Genomic DNA, 12,302 nt, shown 5'->3' with positions numbered 1-12,302 from the left:
TTCATGAAAGTTTCTAGGTCATGTGTGATAAATAGCAGAAGATTAGCTGAATTCACAAGATCAGTGGATTCAATTTGCACTGGATGATATTCGGCCTGGTCAGAATTGGATATTTGCCATTTTACGTTTATAGCTGCATCTGGAATTCTAAAGTGAACTGATACTTGACAGGGACACTTGGCTTTAGCCCCAGTCCTCACCGTCACCCTGTCTTCCGTGGCAGTTTTTTTGGCAGACGTGTCAACAATGACTTCAGGGGGCGCCTGGGTGGCTCAGTCAGTTGAGTATCCGATTTCGGCTCAGGTCGTGATCTTCCGGTTCGTGGGTTCGTGCCCCACGGCGGGCTCTGTGCTGACAGCTCAGAGCCCAGAGCCTGCTTCGGATTTTGTGTCTCCCTTTCTGTGACCCTCCCCTGCTCACATCCTGTCTCTCTCTCTCTCTCTCAAAAATAAATAAACATTAAGAAAATTAAAAAACAAAACCTTCGCAGTGAAATATAAACACCATAAAATGTGGCTTCCATGGCTTTGGCATTTTTATCCCTTGGCACGCGGTATTTAACTTTAGGCGATGCTTGGACATCCTTCCGCTCCGCTTCAGAAGTTTCGATGATGTTTGACGCAGGAAGCCTTCGCGTGAAAACTAGGTGAGGTTTTCATTCATTCATTCAATCACTCATTTATTCATTCCACAAATATTTAACAAATACTTGCTCTATATCAGGAACTATGCTGTGACCTCATGGAATTTAATTAGCTCCCGTGACCGGGCCACAGTAATCCCAATTTCAATTTTTTTTTTTTTTATGATAGTCACATGATACTTTTAGTTTCTTGGCTGCTGGTAGGTTACAACTCAGAGATGGTCCAGGTTGATAGAGTGATACATCTGTAGTACCGTGTCGGCGTAAAATGCACTGTTTTTTTTTTTTAATTTTTTTTTTTCAACATTTTTTATTTTTTTATTTTTGGGACAGAGAGAGACAGAGCATGAACGGGGGAGGGGCAGAGAGAGAGGGAGACACAGAATCAGAAGCAGGCTCCAGGCTCCGAGCCATCAGCCCAGAGCCCGACGCGGGGCTCGAGCTCACGGACCGCGAGATCGTGACCTGGCTGAAGTCGGACGCTTAACCGACTGCGCCACCCAGGCGCCCCAAAACGCACTGTTTTAAAATTTTTTTTTTTTTTTTTAATTTTTGAGAGAGAGAGAGCAGGCGAGGGGCAGAAGATCCAAAGCGGGCTCTGCGCCGACAGCAGGGAGCCCAATGCAGGGCTCGGATTCACGAGCTATGAGCTCGGGACGGGGGCCGAAGTTAGACGCTTCAGGGACCGAGCCACCCAGGCGCCCCAGTGCAAAAAGCATTGTGCTCTTAGCAGGGACACAGTAAGGGATTAGAGCCCGGGCGCCCGAAGTGAACGCAGAAAGCAGCTTTGTTAGTGACAGTACACTTAAGGTGGGACAGCTGGCAGGCCCCGAGGCGGCAACTGCCCTGAGGGCACAGGGTCCTTTCCTTTTCTGTGAGGGGGGCGGTCTAGGGCCTGGGACAGGGTCCTCTCTCTTGGAGGCTGCTTCCAATCATTTGGGGGCACTCCTCCCACAGGTCGCGAGAGGGAGTGTTTGATCCTACAAGGTTTGCAGAGAACCCTTGAGATGGTGACCTGAGCAGAAACCCAGAGTCTGATGCTTAACCGACCGAGCCACTGCCCCTCTGCCCCCGCGATGCTCTTGTGCCGCCCCTTTCCCGTCAGGGCCTCCCCGATTCCCAGTCCTGGGCGGCCGCCGATCTTTTCTCTGGCCTTCTAGTTTTGCCTTTTGAGCACGTCACATACATGGAAGCGTACGGCCGGTAACCTTTCGGGACGGGCTTCTTCCACTGGCCCTGATGCTTCTGCGATTCATCCCTGTTCTGGTTGTTCCTCGGTGATTTGTTCTTTTTATCGCTGAGTCGTGTTCCGTTGTGCGACCCCACCACAGGGTTTACCCGCTCGTCCCTTGGTGGACATTTGGGCTGATTCCAGTTTGGGGCTATTATGAATAAAGCGGCCATGAACATTTCTGTACAGGCGTTTGTCTGAAAATATCTCCTTTAGTGGCACCTGCGTGGCTCAGTCGGTTGAGCGTCCGACTTCGGCTCAGGTCATGATCTCACGGTCCGCGAGTTCGAGCCCCGCGTCGGGCTCTGTGCTGACAGCTCGGAGCCCGGAGCCTGCTTCGGATTCTGTGTCTCCCTCTCTCTCTGCCCCTCCCCTGCTCGCGCTCTGTCTCTCTCTCTAAAATAAATAAACATTAAAAAAAGTAAACAAGAAAATACCTCCTTTTGTTACATAAAGGGTAGCATTCTATGGATGTAGCCTTTGGCACTTGGCTTTTTACACTGGACACTATATCTAAGGAGTCACTCCGACTCAGTTCATAGACATTTTTCTCACTTTTTTTTAATGGCCACATAGTATTCTATTGTATAGATGTATCTGTTTATTCACCCACACTCCCAAGTATGGACATTTCATACTTATATTGCAATATTTTGCAATTATAAACACTGTTACAGGGGCGCCTCGGTGGCTCAGTCGGTTAAGCGTCTGACTTCAGCTCAGGTCACTATCTTACAGTTCATGACTTTGAGCCCCAAATCAGGCTCTGTGCTAACAGCTTCCAGAGCCTGGAACCTGCTTTGGATTCTGTGTCTCCCTCTCTCTCTGCCCCTCCCCCGCTCTCCCTCTGTCTCTCTCAAAAATGAATACACATTAAAAAAAAAAAAAGCAATGTTACAATGAATAACTTTGGGAATATGTATTTTGGTGTTGCTGGGGTTGATCTTCATCTGCTGTTAAACTTTAAAATCCCAGTTGTAACCACTGATCCATGTTGAGTTCAATAGAAGGGGCGCCTGGGTGGCGCAGTCGGTTAAGCGTCCGACTTCAGCCAGGTCACGATCTCGCGGTCCGTGAGTTCGAGCCCCGCGTCAGGCTCTGGGCTGATGGCTCGGAGCCTGGAGCCTGTTTCCGCTTCTGTGTCTCCCTCTCTCTCTGCCCCTCCCCGTTCATGCTCTGTCTCTCTCTCTGTCCCAAAAAAATAAATAAAAAACGTTGGAAAAAAAAATTAAAAAAAAAAGAAAACAAAACAGAATTGGGAATGCAAGCTGGTGCAGCCGCTCTGGAAAACAGTATGGAGGGTCCTCAAAAAACTAAAAATAGACCTACCCTACGACCCAGCAATCGCACTACTAGGCATTTATCCACGGGATACAGGGGTGCTGTTTCGAAGGGGCACATGCACCCCCATGTTTATAGCAGCACTATCGACAATAGCCAAGTATGGAAAGAGCCCAAATGACCATCGATGGATAAATGGATAAAGAAGATGTGGTATGTAATATGCAATGGAGCATTACTCAGCAATCAGAAAGAATGAAACCTTGCCCTTTGCAACTACGTAGATGGAACTGGAGGGTATTATGCGAAGTGAAATTAGTCAGAGAAAGACAACAACCATATGACTTCACTCATATGAGGACCTTAAGAGACAAAACAGATGAACATAAGGGAAAGGAAACGAAAATAACATAAAAACAGGGAGGGGGAGAAATCAGAAGAGACTCGTAAATACTGAGAACAAACTGAGGGTTGCAGGAGGGGTTGGGGGAGGGGGGATGGGCTAAACGGGTCAGGGGCACTAAGGAATCTGCTCCTGAAATCATTGCTGCACTATATGCTAATTTGGCTGTCAATTTTAAAAAATAAAAACATTAAAAAAAAAAAAAGAAAACAAAGCAGAAGAAGGAAGCACTGGCCTAATTCCTCATAAAAATTATACACGCCTTTTCCTCCTTCCTGTACGAAGGGTTGGGTTGTCAGCTTCCGGCAATGGCGTGTTGAGGTCTGTGGACCCTCAAGATACAAGGGCCCATGCTAGTGCTCCAGCCTGGGGTTGTGAAGTGCTTCCCCACACGGTAGTGGTCGTTGGCTAAGAGCTGAGGCGGCCTTGGGGAGCAGGGAGAGCCCCCCCTCCACTCCGTGCACCCTTTCAGGCATCTAAATGCCTACGAGACAGAGAAGAGACAGCCTGGTCTTCAGAGGGGTCAGGGGACCGCCAAGGTTTCAATTACAGCGGGATGTGGAGGGAACGTGCTGAGGAGAGGTTCGAGGCTGGAGGGACTTGGCCCATCACAGCCTGGCAGTTCTAACCTTAACCTAGCCCCTAACCCTGACTTCACCTTCACCCTCACCCTTACCCTCGCCTTCTGGCTACAATGAGCCATGTTGGCCCTTCGCTATTGGGGCACTGGGAATGGTTTCCAGCGTCTCTTCTGGGTGTTCCCCAAGATCGGGCCCAAGGGCCTAGTCGGCGTGGGGGAGGTCACAGGGCCGAGCCCCCCCCGCAAGTAGGACATGCATGGAGCTGGTGTGTAACGTCCCAGTTAGAGGCCAGCCAGACCTACCAAGGTATCGCCATGCTGCTGCTGCTGTTCTCCCTATGATTTGCGTGAGGTTTGTTGCGCTGAAAAGAAGTCAAAGAGAAAGGCTGCCCGGCTACTGAGTCAGACTTCACAGGACGGCAATACCTTGGTGGGGGTCCCCGGTATCTATGCCTTAGCTTTGTGGATCCAGAAATTCCGCTTTAGGAGTGTACCCAGCAGTGAACTGGTGCAGTGAGTCAACTCTTGATAACTGTTGGTCACGCCTCAGTCTCCTTTGCTGGTTCTTCCTTATCTCTTTCTTTAAAAGTTTTTTTTAAAGTTTCTTTATTTACTTAGAGACAGAGAGAGAGAGAGCGCGCAAGCGAGAGCACAAGCCGGGGAGGAAAAGAGAGGAGACACGGAATCCCAGACAGGCTCCACTCCATCAGCGCGCGGCCCAGTGTGGGGCTCAAAGTCACAAGCTGAGAGATCATGACCTGAGCCCAGATCAAGAGTTGGAGGCTTAATCCACTGAGCCACCCAGGCGCCCCTGGTTTCTCCTTATCTAAATATTGAAGTCCTCCAGGCTCAATCCTTGAACCTCTTCTCTATTTACGCTGAATTCCATGGGGATCTCATCTAGTCTCATGGCTTTAAATACCATCTATGTCCTGACGGCTCTCAAATGTGTATCCCCAGCTTTGAATTCTCCCCGAACTCCAGAGTCTCATACCCGGATGCCTCTTTAACAGCTCCTCTTGGATGGACATCGAATGGGCATTTCAAACCTAATGTGTCTCAAACCAAACCCCTGGTCTTCCCCATCTTCGTGAGTGGAAACTTCGTTCTTTTGGTAACTCAGGCCAAAACACTTGTAGTCTGCCTGATACCCAGTTTTATCTTTTTAAAAAATTAAATATAATTTTGGGCTCCATGCCCAATATGGGGCTTGAACTCACAACCCTGAGATCAAGAGTCACATGTTCTACTGACTGAGCCAGCCCGGTGCCCCTTACTTTGTATGTTATGTGTATTAAATACTGTATTCTTACAATAAAGTAAGCTAGAGAAGAGAAAATATTAGGAAAATCCTAAGATAAAACACATTTACTGTACCGTACTGTGTTTATTGAAAAGAATCTGCATATAAGTGGACCCATGCAGTTCAAACCCGTGTTGTTCAAGGGTCAACTGTACTTCCATATTTCTAGCACTTAGAACACTGCTGTGGAACATAGTAGGCTAGTAGGCACTCGATCAATATTTGTTGAATATATGTATAATATATAATATACATATATATACATATATACATTATATATATGCATTATACATTATATACATAAATATTTGTTGAATATATATATATATATATATATTAGAATGATCCTACTTTAAGATACTGATATATAAATCAGAATGCCTGTTTTTTTTTTATGTTTATTTTTGAGAGAGAGAGAGACACATACAGCATGAGCAGAGAGAGAGAGAGACACAGAATCCGAAGCAGGCTCCAGGCTCTGAGCTGTCAGCACAGAGGCCAACACAGGGCTGGAACTCATGAACCGCGAGATCATGGCCAGAGCCAAAGTCGGACGCTTAACCGACTGAGCCACCCAGGTGCCCCAGAGTGTCTGTTTTTTTAAAAATGTTTATTTATTTTGAGAGAGCATGTGTGAGAGAGAGTATGCGTGAGTGGGGGAGGGGGCAGAGAGAGAGAGAGAGAGAGAGAGAGAGAGAATACCAAGCAGGCCCTGGCCTGTCAGGACAGAGCCAGATGTGGGGCTCCATCTCACGACCTGGAGATCATGATCTGAGCTGAAATGAAGAGTTGGACACTTAACTGAGCCACCCAGGCTCCCCTAGAATGTCTGTTTATTAACTTACTGTGAGAAATATGACCGCTAAGCGGACCTGAATATTCACATTGTATATTCAGGGCACCCTCTTTCCTTTAGGGGAGTCTCCCGCTACAGTGAGAAGTTAGGGAAATATTAGGATACTCTTTACAGGTAATGCTACCAACCCATCTTTGTTGCGGGAATACGCCTTCCTATTGGACTGTAATATTTATGGAAGTTTTTCTGGAATCGCCCTTGCACTGGGCTCCTTGGCTCTCTCGTGTTTTGTTTCCATGTAGAGGAAAGAACGTCTAAAGTTTGGACTTGACTCATTGGGTGGGGGTGGCGCTGCAAGTAACTGAGATAGGGAAGGACTTTAAGCTCACTGATGGTTTCGTGAGAATAATTTAGGCTGAAGGTGATGTGTCAAGATAAAGTATGAAGCACGTTCAAGCTATGGTAAATCCAACTTGAGGGCTCGTTCCATATATTCAAGCGGTTACGCCAAAAGCAAAGTCTGTTATGGCCGAGACTACACCAGCACCTGTGTACTCATATTTCCCAACTTTCCTTTTAGCCAAGTGAAGCCATGCGGCTTCGTTTCCAGCAGTGGAATGCGGACGGGATTGATAAGTGCCAGTAAGTGATGGACTCTAAAAGGGCGTCGTGCAACTCAAGGAACCTGGACCCTCGAGCCTACCGCTTTGAGGAAACCCACCTGGGAGAGTTGTTCAGACTGGAACCATCTCATGGGACTTTGTGCGAGTGAGAAATCCGCCTTTGTGTTAAGCCACTGACATTTTGGGGGTGGATCTGTTACCACAGCAGAGTCTCATCTACCCTGACGAACATGTCTCCCCATGGTCGTCCACAGAGAAGCCCTCTGCGCCTGAGTTGCAACGAAGATAGGAGAGGAGCGCTCAATACTTGCCAGTTACGTCAAGAATTTTTCCCCTCAGCTTTATGAAGAGATGGGCAAGGACTATAAATAACTATTTCTGCGCTGGTCTTCACGAGGAGAAGTCATCACCTGACTGTTTGAACTTTACAAAAAATCTGTGTCTTTCTGGGCGCGGCGGTGGGGGGGGACATCTTCAATCCGAACGATCATAAGCACGAGTAGGATTGACTTGGAACAACCCAAATTCATGACAGGCTTCATCAGTGCACGAGAAACCCAATGACACGGTCGCAAAAACTGTAGCTGTAACACGTATATGCCTTGATGGAGATTGTTGAGTTTGGGGTATTCAATGGTTTTCATGGTCGGAATTACCTAGTTTTGAATTCGACAGAGAAGCCTGCTGCCAACATTTTGATTATAATGAAGAGACTCTTGAAATGCTTGATTAAGGGTCTTCTGCAGAATTTCTCCAAAGTGGATGGCAGTGGTGAGTGGCTAATTGTGCCAATTTGGGTCCTCCAGGAAGCAGATGCTAATATGGAGTTGGGAATGCAAGCCGTTGACTGGGGACGATGCCAGCGAAAGGTACAAGGGCAGGGTGCAAGAATGGGCGGGGAAAGCCCTTACATCATCACGCAGCTCTGACGCTCGTGAAAGGGAGGGGAAGGACGGGTAGTGGGCAGAATTTCCTTAGACTGCCAGGCAGATGTGACAAAGTTTTGGCCAACCCAGTGGGGAGCTCCGGAGGAAAGACTTCCTGCTAGAAGAGCCCCGTGTTGGGCCGAAGGGGCTAGGCCCTCGTACTGCTGCTGCGCTCGGTCATTGGCTAGAATCTTCCCCAAGAAAACATGGCCTTGTTGAGGGTGCTGCAGCTGATCTCCCAAGGTGCTGCGGTGGGAGGCTGTGGGCTAACCGCGCTCCTCAGAGACACGTGGCAAATTCTTTCCCGAAGGGAGATCGAGCGTGCACCTCCATTGCTGTCGGAGTCCACCCTTGGCGCTGCAGGGACCCCCTTCTCCGAGCCTGTTCAGTGCTCCCGTGGGCTTCTCTCCCTGAGGAGAAACATAGAAGAAGAGGTGAGTGAGAAGCACCACACCTCTCCGCAGCTGCTCTCAGGGCTTGCGACTGTCGGTCCTCACCTTTCTGTTCTCCAATATGCTTTCTAGACTTGTACTGATTTTCTGTCCACCATCCATCAATTGCCAACCAAAGGGTGTGTTGGAGAAAATCTCCAGTTATAATAGTGGATGTTTTTGGGAGAGAGCAAGAAGCGAGTCAGGGAGAGGGACAGGGAGAGAGAGAGAGAGAGAGAGAGAGAGAGAGAGAGAGAGAGAGAATCTTAAGCAGGCTCCACGCTCAGCATGGGAGTCCGACTCGGGGCTCGATCTTACGACCATGAGTTTAGGGCCTGAGCTAAAACCAAGAGTCAGGTGCTCAACTGACTGGGCTGCCCAGGCACCCCTGAAGATTTTATTTTTAAGTAATCTCCACCCCCAATGTGGGGCTGGAACCTACAACCCCGAGATCCAAAGTCACATGCTTCACCCACTCAGCCACTCAGGTGCCCCTCTTTTTTGTTTTCCGAATGTTCCTAAGGGTGTTTCTGGATGAAGTTAAATTTTGTTTGTTTTGTTTTTTCCAGTTTTTGTTTTAATTGCAATTAGTTAAGATGCAGGGTTATATTAGTTTCAGGTGTATGACATAGGGATCCAACAATTCCATACATCACCTGGTGCTTATCACGGCAACTGCCCTCCTTAATCCCCATCCCCTATTTCACCCATCCCCCACCCACCTCCCCTCTGGTAACTATTAGTTTGTTGTCTATAGTTAAGAGTCCGGGGGGGGGGGTGGTGCCTGGGTGGCTCGGTCGGTTAAGCGTCCGACTTCGGCTCAGGTCACGATCTCGCAGTCCGTGAGTTCGAGCCCCGCGTCGGGCTCTGGGCTGATGGCTCGGAGCCTGCTTCCGATTCTGTGTCTCCCTCTCTCTCTCTGACCCTCCCCCATTCATGCTCTGTCTCTCTCTGTCTCAAAAATAAACAAACGTTAAAAAAAAAAAAAAAAAGAGTCCGGGGGCACCTGGGTGTCTCAGTTGGTTGAGCATCCGACTCTTGATTTCAGCTCAGGTCATGATCTCACGGTTAGTCAGTTCAAGCCCCTGCATCGGGCTCTGTGCTCCCAGCTCAGAGCCTGCTTGGAATTCTCTCTCTCCTCTCTCTGTCTGCCCCTCCCCTGCTCGCTGTCTCTCTCTGTCTCTCAAAGTAAATAAATAAACATAAAAAAAAAAAGAAAAGAAAAATGTTGTTACGGCCAGTGTCAGAAATATCCCTGCTGGTGCTCTCTTCTAGGATTTTCACGGTGTTACCCTCAGCCTCTTTTCTCTTGCTGCTTCGTAAAAAAATTTTTTTTCATCTTTATTTATTCTTGAGAGAGAGACAGGATGTGAGCAGGGGAGGGGCCGAGAGAGAGGGAGACACAGAATCCGAAGCAGGCTCCAGGCTCCGAGCCGTCAGCACAGAGCCCGACGCGGGGCTTGAACTCACGGACCGCGAGATCATGACCTGAGCTAAAGTCGGACGCTCAGGCGCCTCTCTATTGCTGCTTTAAAAAAAAAAATGATATAATTAAACAATATCCTTGTTGGCTGTCCATCTATTTGCTCCTGGGGACACCATACTCTCTTAATCTTCTTGACTCCATGAGGGGCAAGCCCCCTTGGCTGCCCCTCGGCCCTTGCCAGCCAGTATGGTTACCGTAGCCTCCTGGCTTCGGGCAGTTAAACCCAGCTGCCTAATCCTTGTTGCTTTGGTCTCTATTAATGAACCCAACTCCGTGGTTGCCTCTCCTACCGTGCCCACTGGCCTGCAGAGAAGAACCACCACAGGTTCTGGAAACCTTCCCAGGCAACGTCACTCTCTGGTGGGTCTTCTGAGGGGTTTAATTCTTTTCTTTACCATCTGCTGTGGCAATTCAGGCATTTTAACCTCACCCGGTATGGGTCATCACTTTCTCCAGGCTTCTAGAAGCCACCATAACAGTGGGTTTGTACCTACCCCTAGGGTCCTGGCCAGGGTTTTGAGTCCTGTATCTCAAGAGAGCACCCCCACGTCAACAAACTCTCCGTTACCTAGTCTTATGTTCTAGCCCCACTGATCACACAGTCGGCTAGGGCTTACAGCCCCTTGACACATAGACCCTTTTCTTTCTCACCAAGCCCAGCACATCCCTAGCTGGGTTATACCCTGGCTTAACCCGAGTTAATGGCTTAGTACCCAGGAGAACAGGTCGAGGCAGATCTTACTGCCTTACAAGGGAGAGACCTTTCCACTGTCTTCCCTTAAGGGGTGGGGTGGATGCTAGCCTTTAATAGGAAGGGGTGGGTTATCATTGCAGGCTCTGAGGGTCCAGCAGTCGGGGGAGCCAAAGCTCTTTGGACGCATCCACTTAGATGTCCCCATGCCATTTGCCAGGCTCCTGGGTTTCCCCAACTGGGGCCCTGACTTTGGTGGAACAGAGCTGCCTTGGATAAGCAGTCATCTTTGAAGCTTGATGACTCTGGTCATCAAGTTCTGAGTTTGGCTTTTAGGATTTTCTGCTCTCCCATCGAAGGGGATAAGGACCTCTTCATGAGCTACCAAATAGGTGCTCTGGCCATTACACCTTTTAAAAAAAAATGGTTATTTTTGAGAGAGAGGGAGAGAGAGCGCGTGCAGGAGGGGCAGAGAGAGAGAGAGAGAGAGAGAGAGAGAGGATCCAGAAGCGGGATCCGTGCTGACAGCAGAGAGCCCAACGTGGGGCTCGAGCTCATGAACTGTGAGATCATGACCTGACCTGATGTCTGACGCTCAATGGACCGAGCCACCCAGGAGCCCATTTCTATTCTCAGTTGCCCTCAGCGGTTTCATTCTCTTTCCGTGGGGTGTCAATGCCGATTAATGACAGCCAGCCGATTCCGCTGTCCTTGTAAGTAATGTTGTCTGCCCCCACTTTTCATTTCAGCTGCCTCTGAGCATCATGCTTTCACCACGACATTTTCCCACCTCGCTGCCAGTGCAAGTTTTAGCCACGGGGCCACCACCTTGTACGAAGGACTATTCTTGGCCTCCTGTATCACCTGAGATGAAGTCCTCATGTCAGTTCAGGTGGTAAGTGATCCGGTCCCACAGCCCCACCTTAGCTCTGCCTTCTCAGACCAATCCTAGTACAAATGGTGCCACTTTAGGTCCTCTTGGGAGCAGATACCGAAACAGCTCGGAGTTCGGGAGTTTTGCCTGTGAAATACAAAGGGGGAGGGGGACCTCTGGGTGGCTTAATTGGTTAAGTTGGTTAAGCGTCCATGGGACCGAGCCCTGTGTCGGGCTCTGCGTGACAGTGTGGAGCCTGCTTGGGATTCTCTCTCCGCCCCCCCCCCAACTCTGCCCCTCCCCCAGCTCGCATGCCTCCTCTTTCTCTCTCCAAATAAACAAATGAACGTTAAAAAAAAAAAACAAAAAAAACTAGGGGAGCCTGGGTGGCTCAGTCGGTTAAGCGTCCGACTTCGGCTCGGGTCACGATCTCACGGTCCGTGAGCTCGAGCCCCTCATCGGGCTCTGTGCTGACCGCTCGGAGCCTGGAGCCCGCTTCGGATTCTGTGTCTCCCTCTCGCTCTGCCCCTCCCCTGCTCACACTCTGTCTCTCAAAAATAAATTAAAATGTTAAGGAAAAAAATATAAAAAAAAAAAAAAGAAAGAAAACCCCAAAACAACAAAGGGGGAGGAAGCAGGAGTGGGCAGGAAATGCCTCAGGCCAGACCACAGACCTGTCACTTGTGAACAGGGAGGGAATAGGCCACAGAGTCAGGAAGGGAGAGTCTTCAGACTGTAATGCTGATCTGACAAAATCTAATCTCTAAATGTCAGATGCTCCAGGACTGGGTCCTTGGCCCTCTTCCCTTCCCTAGCTACACTTACTCCCTGGACAATCCCTCGTAATCCCATGGCTTTCAATATCACGGATACTGATGACTCAAAAGAAAAAAGGCCAACCCACACCTCTCCCCTGAGCTCCAAACTTACATATTCAATTGCCCACTTGACACCCCCACTTGAAGACTGACTAGAGTTTTGAAAAGGTTTCATTTATTTTTGAGGGGGAGGGGCAGAGGATCTGAAGTGATGCG

This window comes from Neofelis nebulosa, chromosome X (assembly GCF_028018385.1).
Source record: "Neofelis nebulosa isolate mNeoNeb1 chromosome X, mNeoNeb1.pri, whole genome shotgun sequence".
In the NCBI taxonomy this organism is placed as follows: Eukaryota; Metazoa; Chordata; class Mammalia; order Carnivora; family Felidae; genus Neofelis; species Neofelis nebulosa.
This window is presented reverse-complemented; position numbering follows the sequence as displayed.